At 48.6% G+C, this 20083-nt stretch overlaps 1 long non-coding RNA gene and 1 pseudogene across 1 annotated transcript; one reads left to right on the top strand and one right to left on the bottom strand.

Annotated features, from left to right (window-relative positions):
• Positions 1 to 904: 904 nt before the first annotated feature.
• On the bottom strand, positions 905 to 2201 carry LOC120647665 (annotated as a pseudogene).
• A 2358-nt stretch (positions 2202 to 4559) lies between these two features.
• LOC120700151 lies at positions 4560 to 7001 on the top strand. The gene is made up of 3 exons (XR_005685791.1): positions 4560 to 4993; positions 5762 to 5998; positions 6133 to 7001. It is a non-coding gene; the product is annotated as an uncharacterized LOC120700151 (long non-coding RNA).
• Positions 7002 to 20083: the final 13082 nt, after the last annotated feature.

The following is a 20083-nucleotide window of genomic DNA, read 5'->3' as shown; positions in this document are numbered from 1 at the left end:
GTGTCCGAAACGCTGTCAATTTTTTCCACTCTATCCTCGCTTGAAACCAAGAGATTTGCACAAGTCCCATGATTTTCAGACGTTGTATGCTATTTTTGTTTTTTTTCCGAACATCCGTGCACACGTTTGTGATCAAGTTTCCGAGTAAAGATGCTTCAACTTTTAAGTTTTTTCGCGCGTACGGCATCAGTTTTGATTCACGTACATCAATATCAAATTTCCATTCATTGATTTCGAAATTTCGACCCACTTCTAATTTTAAATTGACTTCGACCGATTATTCCCCGCAAACAAATAAATTAACAAAAAAAATAGTAAACCAATCAATAAAAGTATTTATATTACTAGGCATTACATTCTCAAATTTAAGTACAGAACAAAAAAAAAATTTGAAAGCTCAAAAAAAAATTAACCACGGCCGAGTGCTGGAGCCCGAGCACTCGGCAAAAGAAGATTTGCCGATCTTTGCCGAGTGCCACGTGTAGACACTCGGCAAAGACTTAACACCGTGAGCCACCCTAACGGCCGGCGCACGGCGGGCGCTTGTGCTGGACACGTGCGCGGTCTTTGCCGAGTGCAGGCCCGGTGGCACTCGGCAAAGAACAATGGTTGCCGAGTGCCATACTTTGCCGACGGCCAGCTCTCGGCGAAGTTATGTCATGCCGTGTGCCACGTGTTTGCCGAGTGCCCTTTGGCTGGCACTCGGCAAAGATCATGTTTGCCGAGTGCCCGTGGTCTGGCACTCGGCAAATGCCGCGACACTCCGCAATTATTGGTTTTCCGGTAGTGATACAGACTCGTAGTAAATTCATAGCTAGACACTGCTAATAATAATAGATGAATAAATAAAGGAGGGGACGACTTGGCTAGCTAGCTTAATGCTGATCGATGGATCGATGAACAACTAATTAATATCTTGGGACGAAGAAGGGTCAACGACCTGGCCAGCGAAAACAAGCACGCGGCTACGGTCCTCCTTGATAAAGAAAAGGAATGGGTGATCCGCCACGAAGTCGACGACAGGTTCCGGAGAGCCCATCCCAAATCCTAGAATCTCTAGCGCCGCGGCCGCTGCAGCGACGGTGCCTTTCTCACGTGGACAGAGCACTGGTGGACCATCGACGGGACAGCCATCGGCGGCAGCGTCGTATCCGTATCCTCCTCATCGTCGGCGGCCAGCGCCACCATCTCCGAGAAACAAGCCGGACGGAAGAGCGTCAGGTCCAGACCGAGGTCTGCAAGGAGACGGGAGACGTCGGCTTTGAGGGAGACGTCGAATTTCGGGATCCGCAGCTCGCCGACGGGGACCAGCCGGTCGGGCACGGCTTTCCCGTGAAGGAGAGCGACCGGGTCGGAGCTGAGCCGGCGCACCAGGGCCGGCAGCCCGTCGCGGTCGTCGGGGAGGTAGATGTACATGGAGAAGCTCTGCTCGCGCCGCACGCCGGCGTAGCGCATCCGCAGGACCTTGAAGCCGGGGTGGCAGCCGATCTGCATGCGGGCGTGGAGCTCGCTTCCCTCCATGAAGGGCACGGTTACCTCCTCGTGGCCGGCCGGCGAGACGACGTGGAAAGTTCCGTCCCGCGTCATCTCCGGTAGGAAGTGGTCGTACCAGTAGCCCCGGAAGTAGAGGGCGTTGCGCGAGGACCAGCAGCGTGGAGGCGCTGATGGAGCTCGCCGGGAGGAGGCGCCGGAAGTGGCCGCCGGTCTTGCTCTCGAACCACCTGTTGATCTCTGCTCGGGCCTCGGCCGTGTTTCGTCTGAAGGAGATGGCTTGCGCCTCGGCCTTGTACTTGGAGGGTGCCATGGCCGCGAAAGCGGGCTTGAGGACAAGCCAAGAGGAGTCCACCCAGACGCCCATGGCGCACCGGACCTCGGGCGGTGGTGCAGGGGCCCTCGTCCTCGTCGTCGACGACGACCTCGTCGACGAAGTTTTCGTGGGTGACGAGGACGTAAGAGGCCACCTTGGAGGCGAGAGCCGCATGTGCGTCCCCGCCAGCGGGGTCGAGGAAGGAGGCGATGTGGTCCCGCACGGCGCCCGTGGCTCCGGCCGCGAGGATGGAGAGGATGGCGTGGAAGGAGATGGGCGAGAAGGCCATGTTCGTGTGCTGCTCTTCCTGGTGGTGGCCGCCGAGGTGGCTGAGGAGCAGCATGGAGAATGCGGCGAGGTCCCGCGCTGCAGCCGCGACCTGTTGGTCCTCCATGTTGCTGTTGCTGGCTATGGATGGATCCATGGATATCTTGATGCCAGCAAGGAAGCAATTGTATAGTACTTCAGGGACCGAAGGGGCGACCAGAGGGGGTGAATGGGAGCTGATTAAAAAATCTTTCAAACGGAAAGATCGGCTTAGTCCCGAAGTATACGCCCAACCCTAGAGTCCTAGGCACAGTGTAAAGTAGCTATGGAGGAGCTACACCAACACAAGAAAGCCCTAGGAACAAACAAGATCCAACGCGGAAGCAATCACCGAAAAACAGTGTGAGAAATAGCACGGTATAACTCACCGGTTGATCCGATGCACAAATTTGAACAGCGTCGGTTCAACCGATGAGCAGAGCTGGCAGCAGATAGAAAAGTGAGCACCGGTTGATCCGACGGATGGATTTGAACAGCGTTGGTTCAACCGGTGTTACACACCGGATGATCCGGCAAAATCAAACAACAACGCCGGTGCAGTTGTCCAGAGGGATCATAAAATTGAAATTCAATGCACCGGTTAAACCGACAAAATCAAAGTCCTTGCGTCGATTCAATTGTCCAGAGAACCAGCAAACCAAATCGCATTAAGCACCGGTTGAACCGACGTTCAACAATTTCTAAACGTCGGTGCAACGAGTCAAACGCCCAAAACCCTAACACAGAACGGCCTACTCACCGGTTGAACCGACGCAACATGACCACAAGCGTCGGTTTAACCGGTGATAGGTAAAAACTCTGTTCGAGTCCAGAAACGCTTTTCCAGTCCGCGCCTCGCCCAAAAATCCGATGATCGAAGGATCAAATCAAGTCCAAATCTCACCAAAATTCGAAGGCATGATCACAAAGGACTTGTGAACACGTCCACGGAAGGAATCGACTAATCACTCCATGGTTTGAGAGGAATCGAAGAAATTCCGACCAAGATTGGGGTTTTCTCTAGAACCCAAAAACTTCGATCCGAGGGGACTCGTGATTCCGAGGGTTTTAGCACTTGGCTAGAAGGATTAGGATCACTTCAAAGAGTCACACAATCACCACGAAACAACCTCTCATCTCATACTCAAGAATCGACAAAGGAAAATCGAAATTCATCCAAACGTGGCACAAGATGAACGAGATTAACACGATACCAAAAGCCCCGAGGGCACAAGGAGGGAAGGGCCTCCTTTCCCACACAATCTCAGTACAAGAGTCTCAAAAATCCATCTCCAAAATCCTACCCTAGAGAGGAGAAGAGAGGAAGAACAAGAGAGAGGGAGGTGGCGCACGGGAGAGAGAGCTACTGCTCTGGGCGCCAGGCAAGGGAAAAGAGAGAGAGGGGGGAGAGAGAGAGGGTGAGGGGGTATTTAAGGTGCCCACGCAGGGGTCCAAAATGCCCTCGACTCAAACTCGACACTAAAACGCCCGTAGGGGCAAAACCGGAAACATGTACACGATCTCATCCGACGGCGGAGTCTCTTTCTTCGACCTAAAGCATTCTATGCGATGCCGCCATGTCCAAGAAGATCCGGTTCGCGGTTTTGGTGGGTCCGCGAAACCCGGGTAGGTGGCCGGTTTTGAGAAAACCGGCAAAACTCCACGCGCGGGAAGATTCCCGCCTCCACGTCGTGGCTCTAGACGTCGTTCCCGCCTCGGCCTTCTGACGGCCCTAGACGCCGCCCAACGCCCGTCACCTCCTTGCCCGCAGCGAGGCCCTAGACGCCGTCGACGCCCGTCGCCTCCGTGCCTCCACGACTTGGCGTCTTCAACCGCCGTCCGCCTCCTTGGTTTTGTGGCGCAAACCAAGAAACCCGCCTTCCGTCGCCGCTTGCGCCCTCGATCCAGGAGTGGACACCACAGCTACCGCCCGGCACGAGCTCCGGTCCCGGCTGCCCTTCACCGCCGTCCACCGCACGGTCCATCGGCCACAGCACCACCATAGCAGCTCTCCGTCGACACTTGACGCCCGTGTACCTGCAATCCAAAGACTAAGCGCACGATCACACCGCACGGTTGACAATTCACTCATCACAGTCAGGAGAAGGTACTCAACATTCCTCAGTACTCCAATCCGGTTGATTAAAAACTACCACTGTTTGCTGCTCCCTCCGCGCTCCACGCGAAAGGATGGACGCGTGTCGATCAGTGCTGCGTTCTGGATATTTTACAAAATAGTCCTCCAACTTTCCTAGAAACACAATGAAGTACAGATCATCTGGATCGTAAGCCAACCGCGTTCTAATATTTTTCAAATAGATCCTCAAATTAAAATTTATTTCAATGCGAAGAAGAAGAAATCGAGAGTGTTGTTGTTTTTGCAGAAACCCCCAAAGGCATTTTTTCAAAAACCCCCCTAAACAACCCCCTCCCCCGCTCTCTCTCTCTCTCTCTCTCTCCCCCTGCGGCCCTCTCTCCGTTGCCGCGCTCCGCCGCCGTCGTCCTCGGCTCCCTGCTCCTGGTCGCTGACGCTGCATCCCCCCTCCTCCCGAGGCCGCCGCCGGGCACGAGGCCCGTGTGGGGAAGCAGGAGGCCAAGGCCCAGGCGGAGGCAGAGGCGCACGGGGACCGGGTGGCCATGGCGGAGGCCGGCGGCGCTAGGACTGGAGGTTGGAGGAGGACGGCGAGTCAGAGGCGCACGTGGACCGGGTGGTCGTGGCTGGAGGTTGGAGGAGGACAGCGTGGTGCTGTACAATAGCTCGGCTAGGTGGTCACCAACCGTGCATCTGCAGCTTCCGTGCCCCCTCCTGCTCCGTATTGCTGGCGCCGTCAACCTCCCATGGACGACGGCCTCATTGTGTTCGATCAAATGGGCATAAATGTATACATTGTTTTCTTTTCTTTCAATTTTGCTTACACCTGTTTACCAATTGTGCTTTGCATATTTATTAAGTCTAGAGTTTAGTAGAGAGATTAACATAAGTTCAATGAGTTTAGGGCAATTGCAAAACACTTATGAGGTAATTCCATCCACACTGTTTTAGCCATGCATCTTATTTGATAGATAAAGCTGCCATATTCCCTTTCGTGATATTAGTAAGTTTGCAAATAGATCCTTTACTGAATCAGCTTCCTTTGTCCCTCACTGAGTTGTGTAGTTTCATGGTCCAAAGTCTTAGGTTTATATGTTTAAGTCATCTTATGTACTGTTAGAGCACCTTGATCCGTTGATCATCCATGCATATTCAGAATGAACCAGCCTGAATTCGACAACGTTGGTCAGTATACATTGCTTAAAAACATCAAATCCAAGAAAAGAATCAAAACCAAGGATTAAGTTCTTCTGAAATGTTAGAAGGAATTTACCTTGCATAAGGATTAAGTTCAGGTCCTTCTCATCCATTGGAGCATTAGCATATGTGGATTACAAATATTTTACTATTCAGGTTCTTTTTTCCTACTGCAAGGTAAGTTACGCAGGGTTGTAGAAATTGTAGTCAACTTTGGCCACAAATGGTTTGTATTAATCAATTCCTAATATCGTTGTTACAATTTTTCTTAAACACTTTATGAATAAAAGTACGAAACAACCTATCCTCTTACATGTAATTTAGGTTATTGTATTCTCTAATTTATCATCAACTGCTAGGGTGCAAAAGCAGTACTGCTGTGTTGATCAATGGAGGAGGCAATTCACATAAGGGAATGATATTTCAATGTTTCTTACCTTGAGCTCAGAAGCACTTCCTTGGCCGCAAAATTTAGAGGACAATGATTCAACTGTTTCTAGCTTAGTTATTGAAAAGTGACCTGCATCACTGCCTTCAGTGCCAACCAAACTCTCATGCATGGCAGGTGATTCTCCTGTGCATATTGTCTTTGGAAGGTACCAACGAGGAGACTTCATAATTGTGTTAAGTTTTCTTCATTCTTTGGTTCTAGCAATAATAAAATGGTTTCTGCTGGTTTCATGGTTCTATCTGTTTATCTGCTTATCTTTGATCCTCCTTTTATTCTTAGGAGTTTGCTCACCCGCAAATGCTTTCATTCTTGGTGATGCCTGACACAAAGCTCTAGCGATTGCAATAGCAAAGTGTAAGCTTTCTGAACTTTGCGATCATAAAGGTTTCAACTATTGAAATTTATTTACCGGACTTGATAAGAAATCTGCTCTTATGAAAGATGGTCCTGACAGCACTATGTCAAGGGACCTTGGATACAGGTAGAATCTGACACTATAGGCTAATTTATCTATTTCTTCAATCTAGATACTCTTTCAGTTGAGATATGTTTATTCTCACATCTTCCAAATCATAGACATACAGCTGACATTTTTTTACTCTTTAGATTAACTTCTAACAGTACGGTTTCTTCAGATGTTTTGCTTTTTTTTAACTCTGTGCCAACCTCTAAGTTCTATTAGTTTCTTCTTGAATTAGGTGTAGGTTTGCTCATAATGCTTCCATGGTATTTTGTTGAGGTTGTCTCAACTCATTTTTCCTGTTTCGTTGTGTTGTTATAGCATTACCCTTTCTTTTATGACGAGCTCACTTGTCATTTTCATCAGTGTTTTCATGCAAGCATTTAACATTCCATCCAGACTCACGTTGTGTTCTTATATTTGATCTTAGACCTCTTGAGAGATGGAGATGCAGATCGGCCCCATTATTTAGCGCCGGCAGTAGGTCTTTATCATTTGTTCTTTTAAATACGCAGTGTGCAAGATGGTATGCAATTTGTAAATATTAGGGGATCAAATGCAGCTGCCAAGAATGGCGAATTATATGTATTTTGTACTCATCAGCTTTCTAAATTGTAGATATTGATGGTCCAAAATGTATATATTAATCTGATTTGATTGATTATCGTACTATCTTCGGAATGTTTTCTGTTTCTAGATCTTTTGAATAGCTCAAGATATCAATTTCTCACTTCCTGTTTCACCAATTGCGATATTGTCAAATTAATGTGTGCTTTGATATGTTTGAAACAGTATGAAAAATTGTTCGGTTTATACCATGATTGATGTTGTTGTGCTGCTATGATCTCAATATAGTGCCGTATCATTTCTATAATTCTGCATTCACTATTGCTTTTTTACTATTATTCCTTCTCTATTATTGAGCATAAGTATACGCTAAATGGCTAATAGAATATAAGAGTTTTTAAGATGACATGATTATCTGCAGTAAAAACAATAGAGCATTCATATTCATAATTATTATGATGATCATGATAGGGCGCGCAACACGCGTTAAATGTTCTAGTAATATATAAAGGGGGCCTAGCTAGCTGGAGGTTTTACACGCACGCGCTCTTCATTGCGGCTACGGCTGCTGCATGCTAGGTAGTTACAAGATCGAGATAACACGCTTATCGAATGCCGCCGCGGTTTGGTTTGTTTGCTTGCCTGCAACGACCATCGTGCTAATAGCTAGATAGGCGGATGGCATCGATCGATCTCGTATCTCTTGTTATTATTCTCTATCTGTATCTATCCCGGTTGCATTGGGCTTTTTTGACACACACACATGATCTGAAACCATTTGTCTTGACACACGTTTGAAACCATGCCCGTTTGCAGCCATACACCAAAATTGCATCCCACCCATCCGATCCGAAATTCCTTCAAAACTGTCCCACCACATCAACTGACACCAAATAGCTCATCTGATCTTGTTGCTTAAAGGTGTCGTGACTTCTGCTGTGTTTTGTTCAGTCTCCTTGCATCTAATGGACTTTGAACCACTGTGCTCCTATCTATCGACTATCGTTAATCATGCAAAGGTAGCCGCCGCCAAGGGATACCTGGTGGCACTTTTCATGTACTCAAGGTGCTTCATGGCAGCATCTCGCAGGCCGGATCTGTTTGGTGCCTTTCCTTTCTTACGCTTCTTTATCATGGCGCAAGTCCCCAAAGGGCCATCGCTTCCAGCCCCAGATCTCCTGTAGAGAATTTCAAATGAATGAACCTCCAATTTATACAAGTGCGTGCACCATTTTCTCTCAAGTTGGGAAATATCCAAATGCAAGGGGGAACTGTGCATCTAACACATCAACTTAACAAACCTGGTGTCACACCCGGTTTTAAGAACAAAACCGAATGCATAACTATATGTATGCCAGGATCAAGGTTCATACATATAGAGACATTATAAATGAATAATCAGTAACAGTATCACGAAAAAGAGAAACACAAGAACAATTAAAAGACTATCAGAGTTATACAGCTTATCCTGAAAACGAAGGCTTCAAACTTCACAGGCAATCGACTGGGGGTTGCATACGCCTAGAACTCAGCAGCATCTTCAAAAGACTTCACCACAATTCCTTCTGAGCAGCAGTAAGCAAGGGTGAGTACACTTATGGTTGGTACTCAGCAAGGCCACAAGAAATAACCAGAAAATGATTTAAATCCATCTTTAAGTTAAATTAATCATGTGAGGGTCCAAGCCGCTCTTGACCGTGAGCACGGCTGATATATCAGTTTTACACTCTGCAGAGGTTGTACACTTTCACCACAATTCGCGTAAAAGTTCTGAAGAACTTTGAACCCAACCACGCAATGTTCTAGCTAGGCACAATACCACACTTTCGAGGTGTGATTACATAGGGACACTACGAGGCCTTTCCGAAGAATCTCTATATGTATGTGTTGGTTACTACCTTTGCGGTACCTCAGAAGACGCAGCTTCGTTCACCCGCTCCATCAATTCTCGATAACCCAAAATCCACCAAGCAAAACCACCCCAACACAACATATGGTCATATATATATACGACCATGCGTGTTGATGCGTGCATCAATGATGGGTGAGGATGGATAGGGAGAGGGAGAGTCTAGCTACTGAGAGAGTGAGATCTGTGAGATTTTGGAGGGGACCAAAACAAGGAGGCTTCGAGGGGCAATCAGGGTTAATCTTTCCGTTTTTTATTATGAGCAGGTGGCTCTGTTGCATCCGCCCAACCGATTAGTCTCCGATGAAACTGGAGAATTTTTGCCCAAACATGTTCCACACGTTTAGAAGGATCATATAGGAAAGATTCATCTGGCGCTCATCCCTGTAGGGCGATAGACAGGGCCTGAGAGCCCCGAATACCTTCCCCGTGCAGTTTAAAGGTTATAACTCATGCCCAACCGACTAGCCTCCGATGAAACATGAGGAATTTTATTTCGAAATTTCGGCGGATTTCACTATTTCCGAACAAAAGGGGCTTTTGAATTCAAAAACGAAATTCCGATGAATTCCGGGAGAAATTTCGGTGATTTCGACCGAAATTCGTGGTTTTTCTACCGGAAAATGATGCATATTAACAGAAAATGATGTCAGTGTTATGTATATATGAAAAAATTGAAAATTTTGGCAGAGTTTCACCTGATTATGTGTATATTGAGAGTTTATAATGCATAACATATATATAACTCCACAAAACAATGACAAATACACCATTTAACACATGAAGTTCATGAATAGCAAGGTGTAAGTTCATGAATATCACATGAAGTAGCAACTCGTGTTCTTTTTTATGAATACCTACTAACAATCCATGAATATCACATAAACTAACAATTCATTAAAACTAGCAATTCATACATATCAACTAACATGAAAAAATTCATACATATCAACTAACTGATTTTTTCTATGCATTCTATGTTACATGGTCTCTAGAATCTCAAATCAACTAACTTAGATCGGCATCAACAAGCATCAACATCAAAAAAAACTTCTCATACCTTAAGTTCCAGGAGCCGCGGCGGAATCCGGTCGATTTCACTGGTTTCTTGCCGGGAAATCACCGAAATCCGCTCGGGTCTACTCAATGTTAACGGGTCCAAACCCATTTAGTGATTTTAACCAACCAAATCATCTTATATTTGAACGATTTCAAGTGCTACTCGCTCAAAAAAGCACCTAGTTTTTTTATCATATTTTTGTCATATTTTTTTACAATTTTTTTTGAATTTCGAAACAAAATTTATCGAAAAATACCGAAATTTCACTTCCCGGTAACTAGCGGAAACGAAATTTTTACCGAAATTCCGCCGAAATTGTTAACCCTGGGGGCAATGCAACCAGCAGAGCCACTGCAGCTCTGGGGAGATCCGACAGGGGAGGAAGACTCAGCTACTCGGTGGCTTCTTTGCTTCCTGGTGGCACCGTATCCTACTACAGTCATGCCGAACCTTGTTGCTCGCCGCGCACAGCCCGTTGTAGATCATGCCGCCTCTGTACTTCTTGAAGAATGACAGAAATCAGAGAAGTCGATGTGGCGCTGTCGGTCCGCTTGTGCATGTAACCGCACCTTCTTCCGCCAATCAACAGCCTCCGGCAGTGACCCGTCGCCCTCCTCTCTTTTTCGTGGAGGGGGGACAGGGCTGTTGTCGAGATGCCAGCTGGGCAAATTTGGGAAAATTTCAGAAATTGTGCACTGAGATTCAGTATTTTTTTTAATGGTGAATGAATCCATTATTCTGCATTGGTCTTTTTCATCAACTGCATGCATTTCTCCAAAAAAAATGAAAAAAAAAAGTTCAGGCGGCTGCAGCCAGTACGTGCTGCACTCTACCTAACTGCAATGCAGATGGATCATTCATTTGATCATTTCCGGCGCATGCGTGCCTGATGGCCGGATCAACGTATATATATGACCATGCGCATTGCTGCTGCGTGCATCAACGATTCATGCATGAGAGAGCATGTTTCTGATGATGAGGATGGAGAGGAAGAGGCTAGCTGCTGAGAGACAGACTGCAGCAGTGAGATTTTGGAGTGGACTAAAACAATGGCACATGGTGTCGGTTGGCCGCCAAAGGCGGAGCTACCCGTCACGCAGGGTGGGGCAACTGCCCCAGCTACCGGTGGAGCCGCGGAGCAGAACCCCCTCCCTTCGGCCCCTGCCAACTGCCATGGCCGTGGTGTTCTAGGCGACCGCGTCGCCGAGATCTGTCTATTCGCTGGAGGAGGAAGACAACATGTTTTTGGGCCGTTAGCTAGTCAAGACGAGCAGGTGGCCCATTTAGTTTTTGGCCCACTGACCACACTCATGTTCCTCACGGCGGCCCGACGCCCCCTCCCCTGCATCCCGTCCCTCTGCTATCTGCTCCGCCCGATGCCGCGAGTCGCCGATGGCCGATCGGGAGCCGGCAAAGGAACCCTAGCCGGCGGCTACTAGCTCCTCTCGCCCCCTCTCCTGCATTCCCTCCCTCCATCTGTAGCAATGCCAGGAGGGGCTGAGCCTGTCGCCGCGGAGGAGCCGCTTCTTCCTCTTCCTGGGGCCAGAGGCGCAGTGGGGGCGGTGCAGCAGCAGCCGGGTCCCTCCGGGGGCTTCGGGAGTGCGGCAGCCCGGGCCGCACGCCAGCGCCGCAGCGGCTGCGCCTCGGGAGGGCCAGGCATCGGGCGGAGCTCAGCACACCAGCGCCCTCGTGGAAGATGAAGGACGAGGGAGCTCGGGAGGATTCGGCGCCTGCGGGCGCTGCATTGGCGGCGGCGAGGAGGAGCTCGGCGTCGGTCTCGGTGCGGCAGCTGGGCGCCAGCCTCTGGGAGAACCACGACATCGTGCGGGAGGGCCGCCGGCACAAGCTGCGGCGCGGGAGGGCGTAGCCGCAGTTCGGGAGCACGGTGGCGGTGGGGAATTCGACCAGGTGAGGATCTCCGGTTGTTCGTTCTTCCTTCCTTCACCCGCATGGCATGGCAAGCAATCGGAATCGGATGGAATTGCCGCCGATTCCGTGGCTTGCTCCTTTTCTGCTCTTGCGGCGAACATACTCTGCCCCAGCTAAAATTCCGGGCTAGCTCCGCCACTGTTGGCCGCCGTCGCCATACTTGTTCTGCATCGACAAATCTGTGAAGACGAAGCATGGATGGGCTAGGGTTCCACCATCGCTGGCAGGGAGCGCCGCTTCCACCAAAGGGAGAAAGGAGAGAGGGGGTTAATGTAAAAACACGTGAACAAACGACCTCTCGTCTGGGTCCAGAGTGGAAGCCACGGAGGCGCACGGGGCCGCGCTGGCGCCACGCAGGACACGTGTCGCAGCCAAAGGTGAGTTACTGTACCTAGATGTGGTTATTTCTTGTAAGTTAAGGATAGGGATGACAGTCGATGCCAAGTTCAAGGGCTGATGCATTTTACTCTTTCTGAAAGGTTCGTAGGCGCGCTGCCATCCGATCTTGCTCATGCCGTGCTGCTGCAATTCATTTTTCTCATATGCAGGTCGTGTCCATGCCGGAGATAGAGTCGTTTGCTCACTCTTCGTCGTCGTGGCACGGACATGGTCCAAGTTGACTGGGCAGCTACCTGTGCACAAAACTATATACACTTTATTCGCTGTGCTGATTTGTTATTTGAGAAAAATACTGCTGGCTGATTGGTGGCTGTTGGCTGGTGGCTGATGCTGATTTGGTATGAGAGAAAAATATTGTTGGTTGGTTACAGCGAACTGAGTGATAGTCGCCACACTCCGCGATGCTGGCCGGGGCCAGCCCCGTACCGTACCCCCATGATGCTCCGCTTGTAGCCCGTGATCTGCGCCTCAAGTTTCGCAGCTGCCAAAAGAACAGGCTCGCTGCTTGTACAATTTCTGCCTCGGACATGCTCGCAGCTGCCAATTTTGCCTTTCGAATACGAGTTCCAATACGGCCGCAGACTTCTTCTGAGTCCTTCCCTCTGCAGCAACTGATGTGAGATGAATCTGAATTCGTCTGAACTCTGATCGTTGCCGTACCAGCGCCAGCTGATGATGTGCAGGCTTGTGTGGCTGACTGCACCAAGAACCTCGGAGCCTCTGCGAACTGATCATGCATGCACGGTGGCGTCAGAGTCGTCACGACACAGAGTTCCATCAGTGTAATGAAGTAGTAATACCGAATGCTCAAGGATGATCTATAGTAATAATAAATAAAATGAAAATAATCAGCTCATGCTTCATGTTTACTCTAAAGTTCACCGTGTATGATTCATCTACATTTTGCCTTTTTCGTTCCTCATATCTGAGCAAAAGGAAATATAATGCATACATACAGTTTTACCAATGTTTAACTGGATCCATCAATCGACACAGAATAGAGGTGATTTTGAGTGTGACTGTGTTTATGTTCCAATGGGCCTCGATTGCTAAAGAAGAACAAATGGCAATTTCGGATGGATCACATTATCCGCGTTGCAACCAACGGCCGGGAGCATGCCATGTATGATGCACCGCGTTATTCAAAACGCGAAAAAAATTGGATGCCATTGAAATGGGCAAATTTGGAAAAGTTTGGAAACTTTTGAACTGGGATTCATCAGTTGTTTGACTGGTGAATGAATTCATTTCTAAATGAAATTTGGCTAGATTTTGATGGAAATTTAGCCACTGAGCACTCCCGGAGAACAGGATACATATTAGTGTATGTAGGACCGAGAAATGCGACCAGAGGGGGTGAATGGGAGCCTTCGAAAATTATCGCAATCGAAAACTTCGGCTCAAGATCCAAAAGCGCACCCCAACCCTAGAGTCCTAGGCGTAGTGCAGAGTAGCTATAGAAGAGCTGCACGAACACTAAAAACCTTAGGAACAAGTGAAATCGAGCGCGGAAGCAAACACACGAAATCAGCTTGATAACAGCACGGTATACTAACACCGGTTGAAAAGAGTAGAGAACTTGAATACGTCGGACTAACCGGTGGTACAGAGCCGGCAGCAGCAAACAGCAAGCACCGGTTGATCCGACGCCCTGGTTTGAATAGCGTCGGTTCAACCGGTGTGTGACGCCGGTTTAACCGACAAAATCAGAGACTGACGTCGGTGCAGTTGTCCAGAGGGGCAACTAAACACACCAAAACCATGCTGTGAGCACCGGTTAAACCGATGTGCACCAATTGTCAAAGCCGAGTGCAGAGCACCGGTTCAACCGGAGCTAAGAAAAGTTAATACGCCGGTTAAATGACCCAAAACAGCACACACAGAAGCAACACCGGATGAACCGATGCTCAAGAGAGAGAAAGCACCGGTGCAATCCAACAACACACAGAAAACCCCAACGAGCGTGAAACCTACTCACCGGTTGAACCGACGACCTCAAACTCGAGCGTCGATTTAACCGGTGTTAGGAAGAAATTCAGTCCAAGCCCAGAAACTCTGTTTTCCTCTCGGCTCGATCCAAAACTCAAAGTTCAAGGGATCAAATCAAGTCCAAACCTTACCAAATTTTGTAGGCATGATCACAAAGGGTTTGTGAACATGTCCACGCAAGGAATTGACGAATCACTCCATGGTTTAGGAGGAATCGCAGGTTTAGAGAACAAGAACGGGGTTTTCTCAAAAATGTGAAAAACTCAAGAACTAAGATCCTAACGAGCTCGTGATTTCCAGAGGATTTGCACTAGGCAAGAAGGGTTAGAATCACGTCAAAGAGCTCAAAGAACTACACCAATCTCGCACTTCATGATCCAACAAACGAAATCACAAATCGTCACAGTCAAAACATGAAGTGTATGAGATTGAAAACTTACTCAAATTCCCAGATGGCACAAGGAGGGAAGGGCCTCCTTTCCCGCGAAAATTCAGTACAAGGTCTTCACAAATCCATGGCTAAAATCCTACCTAGAAGAGAGAAAGGAGGAAGGACATGGAGGGAGAAGAGAAGGAGCAGACCCTGGCTCTTTCTCAGTTTCTTCTATACTATCCAGCGCACTCCAGCCAGGGGATGGCGCCTGCCCTTTTGTGACCTTCAGGTCACGCCACCCACTCCCAATGCTTCTCCTCCAAGTCTTCCACTAAAAGACTAAACTACCCCTAAGTGCTAGAATTAAACTAGAAAGCCCTTAGGGGCAAAACCGGAAAAGATACATTGAAGACCATCCGACGGCTGCGACGATTTGGAGATATTTGCTTCGACCCGACGCAATCTTCCCGATGTCGCCACGCGTCCTTCTGGAATCTTCACGGGGGTAGTTTTGGGAAAACTGCCGAAACCGAGTTCGGGGGCGGTTTTGGAGGAACCGCCAAACCTTCCCGTGCGATGTTTCCGGCACACCCGCCAAGCCCGATGTCGCCACGTGTCCGACCTCCCGCCGGACCCTCTCCGACTTGGCCGACGTCGACGCATCCCAGCCGTTGGTTTTTCCCGAGCTACCAACAAACTCCACGCCGTCCCGCCTTGGCGCCAGGAGTGGATCGCAACACGGCCCAGCAGTGGCCCAAGCATCTGGGCCGCCCTTCTCCACCGCACGGTCGTCCGGTCGGGCCTCCCACGCCACCGCAAGGTCTCCCGCCTCCGCATGGTTGTCGAGCTCCCGCCACCGCAACGCCGCCGCATGGTACATCGGCACGCGCCACGCTCTTGTCCAAACCATCTCGCTGCCACCGCACCATTCGTGTACCTGCACACCACAGACCAAGAACTGGAGCAATCTCCACAGAGTCGTGACTAAACGCCATTAGTCCACTCCACGTGTTGGCAATCACTCATCACACTAAGGAGCAGGCCTCCACTGCCCCTCAATCTCCCCCTTGATGAGTGCATTGTCAACACCACACCCCACACGGGCACTGGTGAACACAAAGGATAACCAAAAAGAAATAGAAAACAAGAGAGAACTATCTCAAGTGACCAAAAGCCAATGAAATCAAGAAAAGATCACTTGAAGATAGCAAAGCCAAAAGAGTCAGCCCCTAAGACAAGGGCAACGGCTCGACGCACTGACTCCAAAACATGCTTGACCCCTCAAGAAAGAGGCAAGGCTCAACACAGCCAAGCATGTGCAAAGCTGGTTCCTCCAGAAAGAGGCTAAGCTCAACGCAACCAGCAAAGAGCATGAAAAAGCTCAAAAACTCCCCCTGAAATGCAGCTCCCCCTCACTATGCAATTCTCCCCCGACGTGTGCACACTAAAAAACTGGAACTCTCCCTTTTAGAGCAAGGACCAAGATACTCTCCCCCTAACCCCTAAGGTGAGCCACGAAGCAACAATTTCTTCCCCAAACAACAATATCTCCCCCTTGTTGACAAAGCACACGTCAAGGAAACTCCCCCTGCCTAGATGCTCCCCCTGGAAATATGCCATGAAGTGCATGCGTGCCTAAAAGCTTCCAGGTACAGAACAAGAGCATTTGCAAGGGTCAAATCAGCACAGCATATGAGGGTGCATATACAAAGACAATACATGAAGAAGCTCATAAGAATATATCTATACAGATCATGAGCAAGCATTTGTCATTTGTAAAAGAAAAGCATCACCATAAAGGACCTAGCATACTAGAAGGTAAACAAGCATGCTAGTGCTAGCAAGAGCATACAGGTGAGCTATCCAAAGCATATCACAGCAACTGCCACTCAAGCAACCTTGATACCAAATGAAAAACTTTCAAATTTCGGTGCCAGGGGTTGAAAACTTGCAAGTGCTTAACTTAGCGAATGTGCCAAGCCTAGGTCAAGGACCATCAGAAGCTTAAGACACCACTCTCAGTCATCCACAGCCTTGTCCAAGTTCTCCAGAGGAGCAGTCTCGGATCAAGAACAGTGGTGCAAGCAATCCCACCTGGATCTTTTCACTCAAAGCAACCCAAGATATACCAATTTGTTGGATTTTTTGAAAATAGATACTAATTAAACTTATTCCAACAGAAAAGAGGGCATCATGTTGCATGTGAGAGCAAGGGACCTAGCCACTAAGCATGATCAAGATAGCATAAGCACACAAACCTACACATGCTAGTAGCAGACCCTGAAGGTGACCCTGGTTTATGATTTTCAAAGAATAACATAGCTAAGCTCAGAGCCAATATACAATATATTCAAAAGAGCTAGCTACTCATGGTCAAAGCATATATACAACTCATAGCATAGCACAAGGCACAAGCAAATGCAGATATCATACATGAGAAGCTTAGTGCAAGTGTAATGCATATGAGCAAATGCAATGCAAGATGGTATGTACACAAAATGCAAGAAAAAGCAAAAAGAAGGAAAAACAATTCTTAAACTACAAAAACAACTACCCAACTCAAAATGGGTAGCACACGCCAAGCTCTCCCCGCAAGCGAGCATAGGTGGCTTGTTCTAGGGGCTTGGTCAAGATGTCGGCTACTTGATTTTCAGTGGACACATGGGTCAGCTCGACATCACCCTTCTCATAGTGATCTCTCAGGAAGTGGAACCTCATGTCTATATGCTTGGAGCGAGAGTGTAAGACCGGGTTCTTGGCTAAGCTAATGGCTGAGGTGCTGTCAATGAAAATAGGAATTCTGCCATAGGTTAGGCCAAAATCGCTGAGAGTGTGTCTCATCCAAAGGATCTGGGAGCAGCAACTAGCAGCAGCTATGTATTCGGCTTCTGTGGTGGAAAGAGCTACACTAGTTTGCTTGCGGGCAGACCAAGACACAAGAGAAGTTCCAAGAAACTGACAGGTGCCTGAAGTCGACTTGCGATCAATCCGACACCCACCATGATCAGCATCAGAAAAGCCAACCAATGCAAGAGAAGAGGAAGCAGAGTACCATAAGCCAAACTCAGGAGTGTATCGAAGGTACCTGAAAATCCTCTTCACAGCGTTCCTGTGAGAAGTGCGCGGAGAAGCCTGGAACCTCGCGCAGAGACAGACCGCGAATTGGATGTCGGGTCTGGTGGCCGTCAAGTACAGGAGCGAGCCGATCATGCTCCTGTACTCCTTCTGGTCCACAGCAACACCTTCAGTGTCCTCATCCAGCGCCGTAGAAGTGCCCATAGGAGTCGGCATGGGACTGAGGTCTCCGAAGTCGAACTTCTTGAGCATGTCCTTAGTGTACTTAGCCTGGTGGACGAAGGTGCCATCCCGGGTCTGCTTGATGTGCAATCCGAGGAAGAACTGAAGCTCACCCATCATCGACATCTCAAACTCCCTGCTCATGTCATCAGAAAAGCTAGAAACAAGAGAGTGAGAGGAGCCACCAAAGATAATATCATCCACGTAAATCTGAACCAACAGAAAATCAGCGCCACGCTTGAGGAGAAACAAAATCTTATTTACCGATCCCATGACAAACCCCTGCTTAAGCAAAAAGGCTCTCAACCTCGCATACCAGGCTCTAGGGGCTTGCTTCAGACCATACAAAGCCTTCTGAAGCTTGAAGACTCGGTCAGGAAACTTGGGACTCTCAAAGCCAGGAGGTTGCTTCACATAGACCTTCTCTATGAACCCATTCAAGAATGCACTCTTCACATCCATCTGATACAGCTTGAACCCTTTCGAAGCTGCAAAGGCTAAAAAGATCCGGATGGCCTCTAAACGAGCTACAGGTGCAAAGGTCTCCTCGTAATCTATCCCCTCCTGCTGGCTGTAACCCTGAGCTACTAACCTAGCCTTGTTCCTCACAACCATCCCATCCTCACCCTGTTTGTTCTTGAAAACCCATTTGGTACCTATAGGGTGGCAATCTGGTGGAGGCTCTACAAGGACCCAGACTTGGTTTCGCTCAAAGTTTTCTAGCTCCTCATGCATGGCATTGACCCAGTTAGAATCAGATAAAGCATGTCCAATATCTTTGGGCTCAAAGGAGGCAACAAACGCTAAATGAGCAAAGCCAGCGATACTTGTTACCTTGGACCTCGTAGTTCGCTCGTTGAGGTCACCTAACATTTGTTGAGGTGGATGACGACGCTGAATGTGTCGTGGTGCTTCTCTTGACGAAGTCGCCTCGCCACCGCCCTCAACATGAGTCCCGGAGGAAGAACCTTGAGCTGGACGTGGATCGGCCGTAGTCGAAGCTGTGGGGAGCGGGCCGCCATCGTCGTCAGAACTCGAATCTCCAGGAAGTGGGCCTGCAGCCGGCGCAAGGACACCACCATCACCCTCAAAGGCCTTAGGCTCATCCTCATCCTCAAAGATGTCCTGGCCAAACTCATCATCACCTGCACACTCCAAAGAAGTAGACAAAGAGGGAGTGGACTCGTCGAAGGTTACATTACAAGTTTCGACGATCCGGTTAGTCTCAAGAATAAGAACACGATAGCCTCTGGATTGAAGAGCATAGCCAAGAAGAATGCCATCAGAGCTCCTAGACTCGAACTTATCAAGATTTTCCTCCTTCAGAACAAAGCATCTGCAACCAAAAGCACGCAGGTGGGACACTCTGGGCTGTCGACCAAACCGCAACTCATACGGAGTCTTTTTCAAGAATGAGCGAAGGAAGATGCGGTTGGCAACATAGCATGCGGTGTTGATTGCCTCGGCCCAAAAACGCCTAGGAGTCCTATGCTCATTAAGCATCGTCCTGGCCATCTCCACTAGGGTCCGATTTTTGCGTTCAACCACGCCATTCTGTGGAGGAACATAAGGAGAGGAGTACTGGTGATCAAGACCAAAGCCACGACAGAAGTCATCAAAATGAGCGTTCTTAAATTCGGTACCATTATCACTGCGAATAGCCCTCATGGCCTGTGGAAGCTCGTTCTGTAACCTCAAAGCAAGGTCTCGAAAGTACTGAAAAGCCTCATCCTTAGCCTCCAAGAAGAAAACCCAAGAGTATCGCGAGAAGTCTTCCACGATCACAAGAATGTACCACTTCCCACCGACAGAGCGCACACGAGCAGGACCAACGGTGTCCATGTGAAGAAGCTCGCCTGGGTGCGATGTCATCACCTGATTCACAGGTGGGTGCGGAAGGGAAACCATCTTCCTGTGACGACACGGGTGACAAACAAGGTCCTTGTCCCACTTGAGCTTGGGCAATCCTCGGATCAAATCAAGTGAGCTGAGCCTAACTAGTAGGTCAAAACTCAAGTGACCAAGCCTCCTATGCCACTTCCAAAGCTCAGAAGACTGACCAATCACCAGACAGTGAGAGGTGCTAGAAGAAGATCCAGAAAAGTCAATGCAAAACACACGACCAAGAGGAACAATGCCGCACACAAACTCTCCTCTGGAATCAAGAACACGCGAGCAACCTCTCTTGAAACTCACTTCAAACCCATCATCAAGAAGTTGCGAAACAGAGAGCAGATTAAAACCCAA

This window comes from Panicum virgatum, chromosome 1K, assembly GCF_016808335.1.
Source record: "Panicum virgatum strain AP13 chromosome 1K, P.virgatum_v5, whole genome shotgun sequence".
Lineage (NCBI taxonomy): Eukaryota > Viridiplantae > Streptophyta > Magnoliopsida > Poales > Poaceae > Panicum > Panicum virgatum.
Note: the sequence above shows the minus strand (reverse complement) of the source record. Positions and strands in the feature narration are given on the sequence as shown.